General features: G+C 39.3%; 1 protein-coding gene across 7 annotated transcripts in view; it reads right to left on the bottom strand.

Moving 5' to 3' along the window:
* TBL1XR1 (TBL1X/Y related 1) overlaps positions 1-17,759 on the bottom strand; it is a 110,672-nt gene that overhangs the window by 45,708 nt on the left and 47,205 nt on the right. For all 7 annotated transcript variants that reach the window (XM_014254413.2, XM_005525078.3, XM_088060972.1 and 4 more), the window contains exon 2: positions 16,529-16,597. The gene's annotated coding sequence lies outside the window, so the exon portion shown is untranslated. The remainder of the gene's footprint in view (positions 1-16,528; positions 16,598-17,759) is intronic.

Raw genomic sequence — 17,759 nt, 5'->3', positions numbered from 1 at the left:
TTAAGTATTAAGAGTTTTTTTAATTGCTAGAGAATAATGAAATGTCTATAAATCTTGGCCAACTAAGACTGCACCTTGTGATGGGTTCTCATGATTACATTAGAATTAACAGGATTACATTAAATACTGCCAGCAGTAAGCATATACATAGAGACAAATTTCCTGAGTCACAGGCAACTGAAAATAAAAACATGCACTGTCATACAGAAAGAGCCAGAAAAATAGACAGGGACAAAAATCTTCTAAACAACCCACTGGCATTCACTTCCAACATGCCTCAAACTGACTCTGAAATTAGAGAAATCAGAGAAATCAAACTTCACGTGTCCCACAGAATTTAAACGTGTGCCTCATTCGCCCCCAAGCACAACCCTCAGCACCAGTGCACACCAGTGCATTACTGGTGTCAGCTCTGTCCTTCGAGCTGCACAAACACTGCCAGCTGCATTTCATCAATGGACAACCTCAAGCACTTCCTGAAATGGCCTGGATCCCAACCCATGCCTGAAACACCAGTCTCCCCAGGTAAGATCCCCACACCTATGACTCAGGATTTCTGGGACTGCTTCTCTGCCCAGAGCTGCCCTCTGTACAGCAAAGTACATAAGTACCAGGAAAAAGAAATACCAATACCACCCCCCCAAAAAAAAACCCAAACAAACAAACTAAAGCACTTTGAAATTGCAGTCTCTGGATATCTGCAAGAAAATGGAAGGATGAAGCTTGCTCCAAGGGATCTGTCTGTGCACAGCTGTTTGTTTCACAGTGATGACGCTGCGAACAATGCTGGAACACAGAGACACAGCTTTGGGGAGACCAAACACAGAAGAGCTCAGCACCTTTGGAAAGGCATGGAAGCTGAAAACCCCACACAATGTTTCCTCTATCATCAGTGCCATGCCCTGCAACAAGCAAACAGCTGCAGCCCCTACCCACCCTCTGCAGGGCAGGGTATTTAAAGTCAGAGCACTGTATCTGTTTGTTGTTATACATTTGCTGTTAGTATGGGCTTTTCCTCACACCTGCAACAAATGCTGAGAAGACCTTAAGTACCTTAATGAAGAAGATGCAGTGTGTGGTTGAAGGGAGTGTGGATGCTTCCACTAGCAGGTGAGTTCCACAGGTAACTGCAGCAGGGTTTTAATCCAGTGACAGGAAACACTTTCTAGGACACAACGTAAACCTCCTAGGACAGTAGATAAATGAGTAATGCAAACTCTAGAGATAGCGGGGAAACAATTTGTGTTCCCTGTCAGTTGAGCACTCATAGCAAAGTTATTCACACAGGAGAGATGAGATGTAAAGATGATGCACACAAATTCCACAGCTAACAGTCAGGGCCCAGATATCACTGCACTGCCTCTATGGAGTTTGGTGGAATACATTTAAAAATGTTTGGATATTTGACAAAATAGATCTAAAAATATCAGGCATATACGAAGTACAATGAATCTCTCACATAGTCTTCCTGCCTTAATATCAATTCAGTTAACAATTCATTAAAAGGACAAGTGTCACACCTGCTTATTAATTTACAGATGAACATGAGTGTGAGAGAGAAGGCAGGAGATGGGGAATAGGTAGAAGAGACAAAACCCTGTGCTGAAGTTTGTCCCATCAGAGCAAACAAAATCATCACATCTCTTTGGTACAGTAACACACATGCTGTGAGAAGCAATGAGCACTTGAGTGCATGTTTTATTCTGATCCCAAAGGGCCAAGCTGCCTGTGAGATGCTCCTTATTTTATTCCTCTGCAGTTTTGTCTGTGAGCTACACACTTTTAATGGAAGCCTAAAAACTGCTGTGTATTTTACTTTAAACAGAGAAAAACATACAGGAGTGATACTGATTTAGGACTCACAAATGCAGGTGAGATGTAGACAATTCATCACTGGCTTTCCTCTTAGGCCTTGCTTCAAGAGGGAGACTCCCTCGGTTGAAGTGCTATTACTTTGAAACTGTTATCCTCAAAAAGTGGTTTTGAAGAACATACCAACTTTGCTATCAAGCTTTTGATTGCAAAGCCTGAATGTTACTGAAGCAAAAGTTTCAGAATTAAACACATACGCAAAGAAGGATACACAGCAAAGATGAATAATATATGCCTATAAATAAGCAGAAAAATAGACTTAAAATAGCCACATAACTATTAATTAGTTATTAATATTAGATCACTGGTCTATTTCCTTTCAAATTAGCCACCCACTAGCAAAATGTCAATTGCAAAACAAGAGACTATATTTATAGTACAACCTACTTTGAGTTTTGAGTGACATGTCAGCCACTGCTCAATTACAATACTCCTATTGTGTGCCTTCCCAAATTAATACCTGACTTTCATTACAGGCAACTACACATACAAAAGCCATGTTGGATTTTAATAGTCCTTATCACATCACATAAGCTGGGGCAAACATTCTTCCATCTAGAAGTCTTGGCAAAAGAAAATAAAAAAAAAAAAAGTAGAGTTAAATAATATCCTGGAATGAAGCTGGGTGGGAAACTGGACACAGTGATGCTAGGAGGAGTGAGTGTCCAGGAGATGGTAATAAGAAATTCCTGGATCTGATTTTATGATTTTCCAGAGAAAGACTAGCTTTGATTGCTGGTACCACAAGCAGGGCACCATGAGATGCAGTACAAGGTACTACTCCATCTTTAGTCTGGATTTAAATGGAAGAGTAACCAAAAAAAATGGAAAAATCCCAAACTCCTCCAGCAAAATTTGACTGCATTGGGGACTTCGGAAGAGGAGAGTTCCATTTTTAAAGAATATCACCTATTTCACTGAGAATTGCCCTGAAAACAGTTCTCCTCCCTTTATCTCTCCAGATGCCTGACACTATCTGCAGAAGAGCAGAAAAAAGAGCATCCTGCAGAGGATGCTCAGTGAAGAGGGAAAGCTGGCAGGAGAAACCCTGCCAACACACACTAAATTGCCTCAAGCCTTCTGCTGAGAGAAAAGCAGGACTCATTGTTTCAGATATGTCTGCCATGGAGAGAAAACAGAAATGGAGACAGAATTACATAGAAACAGCTCTTGAAACAAATGTAAGAATAGGGAACACCATCCCATCAACAAGAGGCGACCTGTATTCATGTTTCAGTGGATAATAATCCATTTCTACAGTTGTACAGCAGAATAATTTGCAATACTCAGGAATGTTGGAAAGACAGACTTGAAGAGAAACACAGAAATCATTGCTGCTCAGCTCTTCTCATATAAAATCACATCACTTCCCATCAGCTTGCAGGAGCACACTCCTAATAATGCCATTTACAGAACTTCCTTCTACAGCTAGCTCTTTGAATCTTGAAAAAAATAAAAAAATTCATCCTCCTAGCCTTAAGATTTACACAAAACCAGAAGGCCTGTGCCAGCTGTTTAATTTCTTATGTATTTATGCATACCAAAGTACTTGCACAAAGAAATCAATTGTAGCTGTAACTAATATTGCACGTTGCCAATTCACCTTTAAATCCAAGGGGAGTGAAGAGAATCCTGAGTTTTTAAGATCATCATTTGCTGTCTGGGAGCAGGATTGCCTATGGTTTTCCATTTCCTAAATTTTCTTTTTATCCTAAAATTCACTCTAACACTATTAAATTGACTATTAAAAAACTAGAAGAAAACAATCAACAAAAGGAAACAAAATCTGCAAGAAACAAATAGAAAGTTAGCTGGGATCCAAAGCCACTTTCATCACGTGGGCCATTTTTATATCCATTGTACACTTTATTTTTTCTAATAACTGCCAGACTTGTAAGCAAAAAAGCTGCAAGGTACTCAGAAAGAAGGTAAGAAAGAAGACATGAATGTGGTTTCCCCTGACAGGTTTTTTCTTTATTTATTCTAAAAATATTTAAACCTTAAGGAGATCATTTTAAAATGTTCAGGATTAGAGTTAGAGTGGGCTTGACCAGCTAAGTAAAAGTCTCCATTATCAGGAAATTTCACTCAAGCAACAGCTGTAGGAATTCACGTATCTTTACAGTTTTTATTCATAACTGGAGCCAGCAATCAATAAGCAGTTTGGCCTCTGTAGCTGTAACACCACAACCACCCTCACACCACCTGCTTTATATAAAATCAGCACCAAGTCAAGACCTAGTTCATATCTTCTGATTTTTCTCCTATTCCAAATCATTTTACTTGCAACTCCCATATTAAAACTTGCAAACACTATCAGCAGTAGGAAAACATTATTTTATTTATTTAATTATTGGGGTTTTTTTGTTAGTTAGACTTACCCTAGGCAAAACTGGCTTTACAGAGGGAAGGACATTTAACATTATTTTTTGTGGTTTCATTTAATCATTACTAGAAATAGGGGTAGAATTTAGAGGTTTGGATATGTCATGGAGATGAAGACAAGTGGTTTTCTAGTAAGTTCTGCCTCATACAGATCACCCAAAAAATCCACACCAAAAGTTTCTTCAAATAACAGGGGAAAAAAAATAAATAATCAAGCAAACAATGGACACTTTACCAGCTTTTGCTGGCAGATGAACATCCTTCTGTAAACAGTGTATTTTCTGACTGCTATTACATATCCCATGGGTTCTGTGACACTGCTGAGGGAATGAATTTCCACCAAAGCACAGACTCCACGGTCAGCCTAAGGTGGATCTCCTGGTAAGGAGAGTCTCCCTCCAAGATGCCCCAGAAGCTGCCTTTCCGCTGAATTTAACCTAATTAATTGAAATTATTGTCACTGACTATCCCGTTATATAACCACAGGAACAATAAATCCTTTGCCATCGTGCTCTTCACCTGAACTGCAGCTGAGAAAAGAGCAAAATCCAATGACCCTGTGCGCCACAACAAGAAAAGCAGACAGGGTTATTCATGAACACAACCTCTGGATAACGCCGAGGGCAAACACGGGTACAGGGCACGGAAGGCAGTCAGAGGCACAAGGATGAGGCAGCACTGTCAACTATCTTGGACTTGAACTTCAGCTCCTTAATCTGCTAGAAAAGCTACTCAAAATATACAGAAAATGTTATTTTCTGCCTCAGGTCATGCGAACTGGCCTGTCTGTTCAGCATAGCAACACTCGGATGAGAAGTGGCTCACTTTAGATATGCCACAAGATACAGCATTGAAAAACAAAAATAGCTCATTTTGTCATGAAGAAAACAGAGCACTTGCAGGCAGTTAAAGGTTTGTAGGGCTTCTTAGGCCTGTTGTACTTCAGGTTTATACATACAAACTAATTTTAGAAATGCTTTGAAAAGTTAATAGCAGATCCATTTTTGTTCCCTTTTATATTGAGAAGGAAACTGTTTAAGCATTAACTACCCTTGACAATGCAATTAAAACCTGACCCATTTTCTGGACACAAAAGACCTGCATTTTCCACAGCACAGCCATATGTAACCAAATTCATCTCTATTTACCCTGTCCCTCAATTCCATTTGTAATTCTGAAATTTGAGAAAAAAAACAAAACAAAACAAAAGAAGGCTACCAGAATTCAGTGCCTGGGAGGAAAACAAGCAGGTACCGTGCCGAGGAGGGGTGGTCACCCCCTCAGCTGTTATTCCATGACTTGTAGAGAAGGAAAAGTCAAACAAGTCTATGTGCCAGGTTTTTATCACTGTTCTGCACTCTAAAACAGACAGCAAGCAAATTACAAGACTGCAAATCCAGGATTATATAAAACCAAAAAACTTCTGGCAGTCATCATCTTTACTACTGAGTATAAATCACAAAATGCACTGATAAAAGCCCTTGCAAAATCTCTGATGTAGTTTTATACACACTTGGATAAAACGGAGTGGCACAAACATCTACAAAACACACAGACAATTAAAAAGCAACACATGCAAGGGATCTCGGGGACTTTACTAATTTCACTTAAAATGTTGCTGTTCTACTTCAGGCATGTCCCTCTTTGCTCAAGGAACCTTCACAACAACTAAAACCAGACTTAATGAACATTATTATTACCATCATTCATCTGAATAACTGCATCATCCAAAAGATCTCTTTTTAAGATGGGGCCCCCATTGTGCTAAGGTTGCATAAACACGTCAGACTTTGCTGAAGAGATCGTAATCTCACCAGACAAGGTCAATAAACACCACCAAAGGTCAACAACAAAGTCTTGTCCAGGGCTTTTGTTGTTTTGTTTTCACATGTATTCCCTCAGACTATCTCTTACTGACCAAGGTCCTCCAGAGAGTCAGTGTCACTGCTGCTGCCCGGTCTGTCCTCCTAGCACACCCATTAAAAAAAAATAAAAAATATTCCTCTTCTGTGGGAGACAAAATACACTGAAAAGTTTCCAATGAGAATGGAAGTGCTGAGATGTAACACAGCTTTTCTAGAAATTCCTGGAAGTGCCAGTTTTAATGAGTTGAGATAAATACAATGTTGACTGTTGTCACCTTTATCTAAATTCAGTAACTTCTCTAGCCAGTAGAATGAAATATTTGTAGTACCCAATGAGGATTAAATGCTAGCCCTTGGTTTAGTTTAGAAAAAGCGCTAGATAAAGAGCTATGTGACAGGTCTAATTGTGTCTGGAAAAAACCAAACAATATAGAGCCAGCAGTGAGAGAATGGGATTCTTTTCTAACCATATAGCAACCAGCCTCCTACAGGCAGCTCCTTGCTCAGCCCCAGTGAGCCCAGCAGAAACACAGGCACTGAGCTACAGCAGAGCTGAGCAAGCAGGGAGGTGTTTTGCAGGAACAGGCTGAGAGAGGGAAGGTAAAAGCATCTCAGAAAAGGCACTTCTTTCTGTTCTTGGCTCTGGCTGCTGGGCTGAGTTAGGGAATGCCTTATTAAACAGCTGAAGCTCTAGAAATTTGCAGCCATTATCCTGGTGTGAGGCAAAACGTTACACAGGCACTTCTGCCTGGCTATGATTCTTTCTTCACTCAGCAAATATTTAGTAGATTTAAGGTTCCCAAAACAAATTATTTTTTTCCTATGTGTTACTGAAACAATCCATACAGCTCGCTGAGATTTGGTTCGAAGTGATAAATAGATGCATTTCCTACAGTGAAGTCCATGCTTTACAGATCCTACAATCCTCCTGTACTAGGATAAAATGAGAGAAGGAAAAAGAAGCAAAACCCCTACTTCAAATTGCTGCATTTTGGAGGATTTTATGGCATTCACACATTACAACATAAACAATTGTCCCCCTCCCCCTTTCCAGTATAATCCTTTTTATTTAACCCAAGATGTCTGTCATGAAATCCTCCTAGGAATTCATAGCAAGTTAGGGAACACTTTGCTTTTTTGACAAATCCTCTATACTTAAGGAATGCAAGTGTTTCCTTCACCCAATTCTTCAACTAAGCTTCCTAATTATAGCACTCTTACAGGATTTCAACATAAGCTGGCAGAGGCGCTGTGTACCACACTGAATTTAAAGTGGAGGTCGCCACAAAACTGCTCTTCACCCCCCCAAAACCACACACGGTAAGACTGCTCTGTCATTTCTCAACCCTGACACAGTGTGCAGTGAGCTGCTTGTGGAAACGAGCCACAGCATCATCTTCCCAATTGTCCTAAGTGCTACTCAGCTCCCATAAACCATCCAAGGGAGGGCTATGAATTCACCCACTTCCCAAACAAGCCCTTCCAGCTGACCTCTAGGCAATTTTTCAGTTGACCTCTTAGCAATTTTAATGGGTGTAGCCAGAGAGATGCATGAGGCAAGGCTGAATTTATTTTAAACAAATAATTTCTCTGCCATGAATTAATTTTCCAGTGGAAGATTCCTGTGGATGTAACGCTGCAAATACACAAATGCCATGCTGCCAGGGCAAGAGAATAAGGAAGGAAGTGTTACTCTGTGACCCAGACCTCCTCCTGGGATCCACAAGTTCCTTTCCCTACTCAGAGCAGCGTGCCTGCAAACCACTGCAGAATTTTCACCAAATTAGTTACAAGTCACAAAAATATGTGGAACAATTGACTTCACTTAAGCTGCAATGCTTTTTTCTTCAAAAGCAAGCACAGAGGTTCCTAACTTATGAGTCCTGAATAGTTAACATCTTTTTAAGTTGATGTCACCCACCACAGCTGTAACTTGGCACTTCTAGTAACACTCTGCTCAAGACTTGCCTTCCCTGATGTTTCTCCACTCATGCACTTGCAAAACGTCCCACATCTCTCTTAGGGTAACAACAGAACCTCAGGAACCCTAAAAATGACTATTTTTTCCCCATAGGTTTGCTATGTATAGATGCCACGAGTTCTTTTCGGAATGATTTAGAATTTGCGCACATAACACTCCTTTTTCAAAGCATAAATTTAAAGATTTACATAACGGATTAAATTGTCTTCCAAATCAGACAAAAAATGAGTCCAGGACTTGCTTATGTGCTGCTGAATTTGCTGAACTATAATAATGTTCCTGGTCATTGCACTGTTTTCTCCCAGGCTGCAGTTTTTGCCCCACATTCCCAGTTCCCTTAGACCCAACTCCCATGAACTCCAGACACTTGAACATTATTAGGTCTAAGATATTTCAGAGGATTACATATAACACTCATTCCTCTGCCAAATATGCCACAATCCACATCCAACAGTGGACAGACTGAAAAGCAGTCTGATAAAATTTAACAGAGACAGTCCAAATGCAAGTCAACCTCAACAGGGTTATCCCCACAAGTGCCTTGACATGGGCATTTTGAAAGACAAAAAAAATCAGGAGTTTATTTAATTTGCATTATGATGAAAAGGAAATTCAACTGAAATACATGGACCACCATGGAGACACGTGTGAATAAAAAAACCCCACAATCCACCAAACAAAAAACCAAAACAAAATGGCAACAGTTGATCCTGTGGGCAATGAGGAGGCCAATCTGCTGAGAAATTCCTATCAGCTTCAGCAAAAAGGATGTTAAAACAAAACTGGACAGGTCAGTGGAAGCAACTTTGCTCCACAACAGCCTATTGATCACAGCTCCCAGTCTGAGTCAAGAACTGGGACATGCAAGAGTCTGCTCTCAGATCACCTGTGGAGGACTTTAAAACAGGAAACTATAAACTGCAGCAGCATAGGAGAAATCTAAATAATAACCAAAATTGGATGGTTCAGCAAAAAAAGATTTTGTTTTTAGAAAAAGTTAAATATAAAAGAAGCCAGGAGTTAGGCCAGTGGAAAGGTATGCCAACAATCTATTCTAAGCTGCATTCACAGTCACAAACACGTACCAGTTACTTGCTTATCATAAGAAGTATGGAATTCTGGTTTTGAAGATGATCTTGCCTGAAGAGCAGCACATCACTTAGGGTATCAATGGTAGGAAATATTAAGTTGTATTTTATCTTCTGTTAAGAGCAAATCCCCAGCATCCCCAATGTGGTTCCCATTTGCTATTTATGTAACTAAGTCACCTCCTCACAGTTCAAACATCCTTACTTACTACTCAAGTTACTTCCAATTTCCCAGATGGTCAGTCTCCAGAAAACACCATCTGAGCGCCTCAGCCACTTCTTGGTTAAATCCATTCTGACAGCTTATTAGTAGAATAATGTATCAGCTGTTAAAATACTATTTGTTACAAATTTGTTTTTTATGTAAATCAGGTTCCATGAACTAGGATAGAATTCCAGACTTTTCAAATGCATTTTAATGTGAAATGCTGACATCAAGTCTTAACTTCATTTGATTATTTTTTCTGTTTATGTTATTAGCAACCAGTTTTTCTGGCACTCTTTCCTGTTCCAGTTCAATCACTCAGTTGAATTACTTGAACTCCTGCTGAACTGCACCAAAAAAAAGGAAAATTAACTAATGCCTCATTTGATCTTGTGACCATAAAACTTGTGTTTTCATCCCCTCTTTAACCTTTGACCATCTATTTTCCCCTTAATTTGTGTGTTATGTACCTGATAGTTTTAAATTTGTTTCTTTTATTCATGAAAAAAGACTGTGCTTTGATGGTTGATCTGCCCTCTGTTCATTTTAACCACCAGTGACTTTATTCTGGATTCTCATCAGTAAGCACACACTTAAAACCACTTCTTCATAGTATATCTTATTTGGCTTACTGTATGCTCCTCACCAGAAGTGCATGGCTGTTCTCATAAAAAGTGTCAGCTAAGCTAAAAGAGAAAACAAGTTATAAGAGAGTGAATAAACCTCATCTGCCAGTTTCACAGAATCACAGAATCAGCTGAGTTGGAAGAGACCCACAAGGGTCATCGAGTCCAACTCCTTGCCCTGCACAGAACTGTTCCCAAATCACACCACGTGCCCAGTTTATTACTTTATTCAAGTCCTTCCCTTGTCACATTGGACCTGAATTTAACTTACACTACCGGACTTCGCTTGTTTCAAAAAAAGTTGTTAAACACCTGAACACACAATAAAACATTTTTAAAACACATGTAGACTGTAATAAAATATGATCCATCTACAGCCCAGAGAAATTAAGTGAAAGGGGAAGATATCATTAATAGCATTAATGAGGTCAAAGATTCTAATTATGGCTCACATTTGACATCAATACCCTCCATTTGTATGAATATTAAATTCATGGATGCCAATCCTACATTTATATGCTCAGTATGGGATTCAAGTCCCTTGTCTTGAGTAGTTTCTTATCTTTGTTCACTAAATTACAATAAGAATGCAACACATGACCTTTATTTACGAATATGGGTACATTAACCCATTGAATCCAATTTTTGCTTCTAATCACTGGGTGAACTGAAGACTTGGAAAGCAGATACAGGCTTCTAGCCATGCCCTCCACGCTGATGGCCACACAGGGTCCTGGTTTTTGAAGGCCAGCAGGTCTTTGTTTCTCCTGGGTAAACAGAAGTCAGAACCAGCAGTGTCATTCCACACAGCCTACAGACTTCCTGTTGTCCTGCACTGCTGAAACCAAGGGCAGCTTTTACTTTTGTTAACTTGAGCTAACATCAACTTTCTGTCGACACGAAGGAAACCAAGATGAAGGCCTGATGACACAAGTGACACATTGACACAGTCTCCTGTGAAACCAGCCTTGCTCTTCTGCAGATGCCAACACTCACGTGCTGGGACACAGAAGAGCCTGACCTTGGGTTTTCTGTCCAACATCCTACTTCATGTACACCCAAAAGCCAGTTTCATTTTTTAACTACGCAACAAACTCTGTCAATGTTGAGAAGACTTTATGCTGTATTTCTCATTCTTTCATATAACAGAGCAGGAAAAGGGTCATTTCAGGTTATACAACTTCACCATGGGCAGATGGCAGTGAACCCAGAGCAGAAACACGATCTCCCTCTCCTCTAAAGCAGATGGCATGCTGATCAAGTAAGATAGAATCTAATGCTAACTGCAGTATCATTATCTATTGAACCAACACCAGTATAAAGCAAGAAAGACTTTAAAAACTTAAGGCAGGGAAGGTGAAGCAGAGGAAGACAATAATAAAAAAAAAAAAATCAGAGTAAACCAGCTGTAAGAGAAGACAACCCATTACAGCAGAAACAGCCTCTTTTCAGGTACATTCAAGATTTAAAACCTAGGAATGGCAGTAGATAAGGAACAGCAATGGCCCTCACCCTGTTTTGGAAGATGTTCTTGTAGCTTGAGATACTGGCCCAGTTCCCTTTGCTCTTGCACTGCACTGGGCACCTGCCAGGGGCTAAATATCCTGGCTGCTTACATAATTACATATTTATGATTTTGCCGAGAATTCTTAGTCAAAGCTTATTTTTGAACTGTAAAATGCTTAGAGAAACAGCAGAGAAATTTCCCTGACAAATGCTACTTCAAAACAGAGCCAACACTTAAATTTTTTTAAAGGACACTCATTTCCGTTTCAGTTTATTCATTCAGTGGTGAACTTTAATGGCAGAAAAAGGAGAAAAGGGGTGTTTTCCTCTCAGTCAGAAAGGGATCTTGCTTAACTTGCTCTCTGTAAAGAAACAGAAAATTCAAAAACTCTTCAAAAAATTATTCAGAATAGTGTACATACAATTTTTAATGCTTATCACAGTTTGCACCCTACCACACAAAGCAACTTTTTTTATTATATCATGTTATTAGTAGTATTTCCTCTTCCACACATAAACCACTACATTAGCTAATTCATGCTGATCCAGTAAATAGAACTGATGTATGAACATTTTGAAATGTAATTGTTTAGCCACAACAAATTATCACAAAATACACTGCACTTCACCTTCCTTCATTGATAATAGCATTCACTGATTTCAGAGGGAGCAAAACAGTCCAAAATTTCATGCTGTTGGATATTTTAGACAATTTCAGAACTTGCTTGAAATAAATATTTTTATTTTTTTTTTCCTTTTAAGGCTGCACTCCATAAACTGAACAACCAACAGCCTCAACAATAAATTTCATGAGCACTTTTAGGCCCTACTGTTCAAAGTGCTTTCAAGCTTGGTTAGCTTTATGCATGCAAGTGCTCCTTATTTATATCTCAGAAGAACTACTCCTACACTAAAAGTTACATGTGCGCACATGCATTTGTATTTCATAGAATGAGGGCCTTAGTCTTGCAGAGTTATTTATTTTGACTCAATTATTCTAGGCTCTTGAGGGCAACATCTTTAGTAGTGTCAAATTTCATAAACTCTGGAAAGCAGGGGTGCCTGTTTGCAGTATAATGGCAACCGACCTTCAGCTCCACCACCTTACGAAGAGCTGCTCATCTGCAGATACCCATTTTATATATCTATAGTTGAGAGATGCCATTCAGCTCCTCTTGAAACAAAGCCAGTTTTGCAATTCCAGTGCAAAAACCTTGGAGCTAGCTGCACAGACCTCCAGCTGTTCTTGGCAGGTGCCAGCAGAGACAAGGCTTCCACACCAAACTCCAGCTCATATCCCCTCCCTTGGTTGTCTTCCTTTGCATGGAAGCATTTTAACATAACAGCCTGGCAGATCAGTGTTTGGATGGGTTTAGCTGCTGGGGAAGCATGGGTTAATAGCTATATCCATTTATTCATTCACCTGTTTTCTAAGGAGTGGTAAGGTCACAGGATTACCTGAAGGTACCACAGAGGCATTCAAATTAAAAACAATTTGCTGCAGTCTTGGGGAAATTTTTGCAGACACCTTCCAGTCCCTTCACTTTGGAGTGACTTATTCATTCTCTCCAGGTTCTCCAAGCCTTCCTACTGTATCTGAGCCAAATGCCCTGCATAGGTAATTACGCTGAAATGTTGCACCCATGGAATTTCCTGGCCCAAGAGACTCAGTGCCTGCAGAGCTGCTCTGTAACATCTCTGATGTGTAGGAACAGTTGACATAACACACAATAGGTGTGTTACACCCTCGAAACACAGTATAATGTGTTCACCTAGAAGGAGACAACACTGAAAAGAATGGATTTAAATCACCTACTTGGTATTCCCCAAGACTGTGAGGACATGCCTTAGCTGTTGATGACACTGCTTGCTTGGTGTTCACTGCCTAGCCTCAGACTTCACCTGTGCCAGCTTGTAATAAACAATAACATCCTCTATTCTCTTCTGCATGAGACCTTTTTAACTGATCAGGGTGCCACTCTTTGTCAAACTGCCTGTGGAATGGTTCAGAATCCCAACACCAGTGTTTTCCAGGATGCCTGTACGAAGGTCACCACACTGCCCAGATGAGTCCTTCACAGCCCCTTCTGGTTACCTCTGCAAAATCAAACCCATCCCAGCAAGCTGCCATACACAGTCACAAACTGGTAGCTCCCACCTTTCTGTAAGTTCCTGGGCTTTGCACAGTGCATTCTGCATTTCTAAATTTAGATATACCACTCTATGTGTGTATTAATACATGCACAGATAATACACTCCTATATTCCCACACATATTTACGTGCACACATAAACCTGCTTCAGTGACTTCCAAAGGCAGAAAGGCAAATTGGTTTGCTTCCAAAACTTACAAAAAAGCCTTGCAAGATACAATGGAAAAATCTCCCTTGGGTAAACTACCTATTTCATCATATAAAAGAAAACTTATTTGCTAAAGCCCTTGTTGAAATCCTGATGTCATCTTTTGCTTAGACCAAAGATCCAAGACTTTAAATTTTTATTTCCGAAACATTCATTAACTCTTGTGACCACAGATTAAGTACCCAGATATCAGCCTCTAAATGAACCTTCAAAATCCTAGAAAAGTAGCATTAGACACTTAGTTTCCTGCAATTACCAGGCCTTTTTCATTAAGCCTTTGCATCTTTTTTGTCACTGTGAGGAACATGAAATTTGGCTGGAAGAATGGGAAGGAGAACTCACAACCACTGAATACACCCATGCTGTATCACAATATAAATATTTAATTTTCTAAAGAATTGCCAACAACTTCAATAATTTTCAAGGAGAAACCTAGTATTTTACCCTATTTAGTTAATCAGTTAACATATATACATAACATATGCATGTATATCATAACATAATATGTTGCAAAAAATGAGCTGCTTCTTATTACCTTGAAAATTGAAAATCTAAGAAAACAATAGAAGAGGATGGAATATGTGTAAATTGTTATTTTGTTTGGTTTTTTTTTTTTTTTTTCCAATAAGAAGTGGAACTGACAATCAGGATTAAAACATGACCAAAAATGCTACAACCATTTCTCAAGGGAATCAGAAATTAATTTTTTACTCAAATATATGTGGGAACATGGGCAACCATGTTTAAAGCAAGTCCTGTTTGGGAGATGTACACAACCTGCTTTCTTCAGCACCCTCTGGCCTACAATTTGTTTACACACAGCAAAGAGAAAAATATAATGAAAACCTATAAAAGTCTTTTTTTACTGTACAGGTTAAGTTACGATTACTTTGGGGATGGTAAAAATGTGTCTAGCTTGTCTCTTAAATCTACATTCAGACCATTTCAAAGTTAATCAGAGGTGAGTAATGGTTTAGAAATCTCTTGAATAATAAAGTATAACAACTTACAGCACAAGAACAGCCCTCAAAGAAAAGAGTGGGGAGTACTTCACTACAAGTAACAGCTGAGTATGTTTTATGATCACTGTAACAACTAACATGCCCTTGAGTCTGTGCAATTCTGAATTTCTAATATAATTTGTAGGGGGAAAATTAGGACAAAATGCAGTAAAATTTCAAGTACAGTCTCACAGTATTTTAAAATTTTATGAAGTATAAGGACTAGGTTAATATGAAATGAGTCATGTTTTTAAGAGAGGCAGATAAGTATCTTAAATCATAACTAAAATAACACTCAACCACTACAAAATAAAAAGAAAACAGAGTAGCTTTTTGCTGGAAAAAGGTCAACAACAACAATGAAGGTTTAATACTAGAAAAGGCTGAGAGCACTGGTCATTTCAAGAATGATAAGTTAAAATACCAGTCTGACTGACCAGGTAAACTCTATTCTTTCTCACTCAACAAATTCATCAGCTGAGGTTCATCCCAAATTAATAAAAACTCTACTCATATCAACTCTGTACCTAAAAACCCAGACTATTAAACAACATATATGCTTTGTGCAGATCTTCTGATTTCAGAGGTATATTTGCTTTACTTTGTGACAGATATATTACATTTCCATTCATGATGTCTTTGGGAGTTAACAGAATTGCTTACTACCTCAAAGTAAAGGAGTTACATCCAAGCAACCTCTCTTTGAGCATCATTTTCCTCACAGGGCAAAGATGGTGGAGTTGCAAAGGTGTAAGCAAGGCTGTAATTGATTTACATATTCTTTAGATCCATTTCCACATGCAAGCCAAAGGAAACCAGCTCAGCTCTCAGATCCAAAACTGAGTTTTCAAAGCAAGCGGTTCAAAATATTACCCCTTTAATTTCTGTACTGAGCACAATGATCTGGAGATGCTTCAAATACAGAACTCACTTTATGCATTTAATTCTCAAGGCTAATGCTATAGGTACACATCAACTGTGACAACATAAGGTACCAAAACTGCTAAAAAGAGGTTGTTTGATCAAAGCTGAAGCAGTAAGTTGCAGCCCTTCCCTTCAGGCCCCAGCTCTGCTTTCCATCTGCACAGCGATCAGGAAGCACCAGCAAACCCCATAAGGACAGCCTGAAAATATGAATTTGCAACATTCCAGAGGTGGAATAAGAAGATTGTCCCTTTCTACAGAAGCTAAGATTTTAACTTCACTGGTCTTACACTGACAAATGAGCTAAGTAAAATACACCTGACAACGCAGAGCCGATTTTGGTTGAAACAAACTGCAGAGAGCACCCAAGTGGGGGCAACAGAACACCTGGCCTGGCTACAGCTCACCCCAAACAGGCTCTTGGCCAAAAGAGGAAGCAACACCAGTTACCAACAGGATGAGCTATGTTACTGTCAAGTCACACTTCTCACATGAAAATTGACATGCTGCCTGCTTTCCATAGGATAAAAGCAAGTGCAATTCTAATATATTGTCAAACAGCACAATGGTCTAGATGTTCCTTAAAAAAATAAAATAATCCACTTAAATACTAAAAAGTAGTTATTGTAAAAGTACTATTTGCAGTGTAAGCCTGCTAATGGCATGTGTGCAGAGAGAAACCACACCACCTTTAGTCAGTTAAAAAGGTACTTACCATTGGCAGTGCATTGATATGCAGAAGTTTGTTTTCCTTTCGGGTGCCTCTTGCCACAGAAGGGTGATGCTGACAGGGAAATAAGGAGACAAAATAGGAAATGTTAGTATTTATTATTTTGAGAAGTGTTGTTAACACACAGTTAGATGTTATCATTTAACCTTCCTGGCTCTCCCAGCCTGCTCAGTTCCCAGAGCTGAGCGTTCCCACTGCCTTTGCTCTGAGCCCAGAGCAGAGAGCACAGCACAGAGCTGGAGCTTTGCACATATCCTGTCATCCCCACATCCCAGAGCTGGCTCTGAAGGGAGCACACAGACCTCTGAACAAAACCTGCTGCTGGATGAACACTTGCACCTCCTGGACCCGCTCAGCAAGAGCACACACGCACAACAACGTGGGTGGAAACATCCTGGTGTCTGTATTTTGCTTCAGCTCTCTGCAAAAAGCTTCAGGAAGGCAACTAGGCAACTCACAGTATCACCTGCCCATGCTAAGTTTCTTCTGGAAATAAACCACAGCAACCAACATCTAAACACTCTGAAAAGCCCCAAACAAACTCAACATTCCAGTGGTATGACTTTCAAAATCGTTACATCCACTGTGAAGCAGCAGAAGAAAAATAAATCTGTTTTCCTAACACATCTTGCACTAAATAACTCAATTTATACACACAGGTGTATACACGAGCCTGAAGAGTTACCAACTCCCAGTAGTGACCTCAGTAATTTTAAAAAACCCCCAAGTTCACAGTAATTGCTAGCAACACTTGACAACATGTAAACAACAGAAATCTTCCTAGTGCAAAATTCAAGAGAAATCTTGCCTACCTTTAAAACCCAAACAAAAACATAATCCAAACAAATCCACACTCTCCTACATTTTAGTAATTTTCTTTACACTATATATAATAATTTTATGCACCCAACAATAAAATAACTACAAGTATAAGCACACAGCTTTTGACATCCAAATATGAGGTAACTCCATCCACTGCAACATTAATTTTTATTCAGCAGTGACAAAGGATTTTTATCCACACTAATATTCCTGAGTGGTTGTCCTCCATACAAATACTTACCAGACAACTTTTCTTTAGGACATAACCTAATCACCCACTCAAAGAGCAGGAAGGGTGACAGATGGACATGGGTGACTAATGAAGTATTACCAGACTATTTTTAGATTAAATTCTTTACCAAGCAACCTGTGGTCAATAAACTTTTACTATGAG

The sequence above is a fragment of the Pseudopodoces humilis genome, chromosome 11, assembly GCF_049639895.1.
Source record: "Pseudopodoces humilis isolate 2021_Gansu_Grassland_sample_001 chromosome 11, ASM4963989v1, whole genome shotgun sequence".
In the NCBI taxonomy this organism is placed as follows: Eukaryota; Metazoa; Chordata; class Aves; order Passeriformes; family Paridae; genus Pseudopodoces; species Pseudopodoces humilis.
The sequence above is the reverse complement of the archived record's forward strand: the minus strand, read 5'-3'. Positions and strand labels throughout refer to the sequence as shown.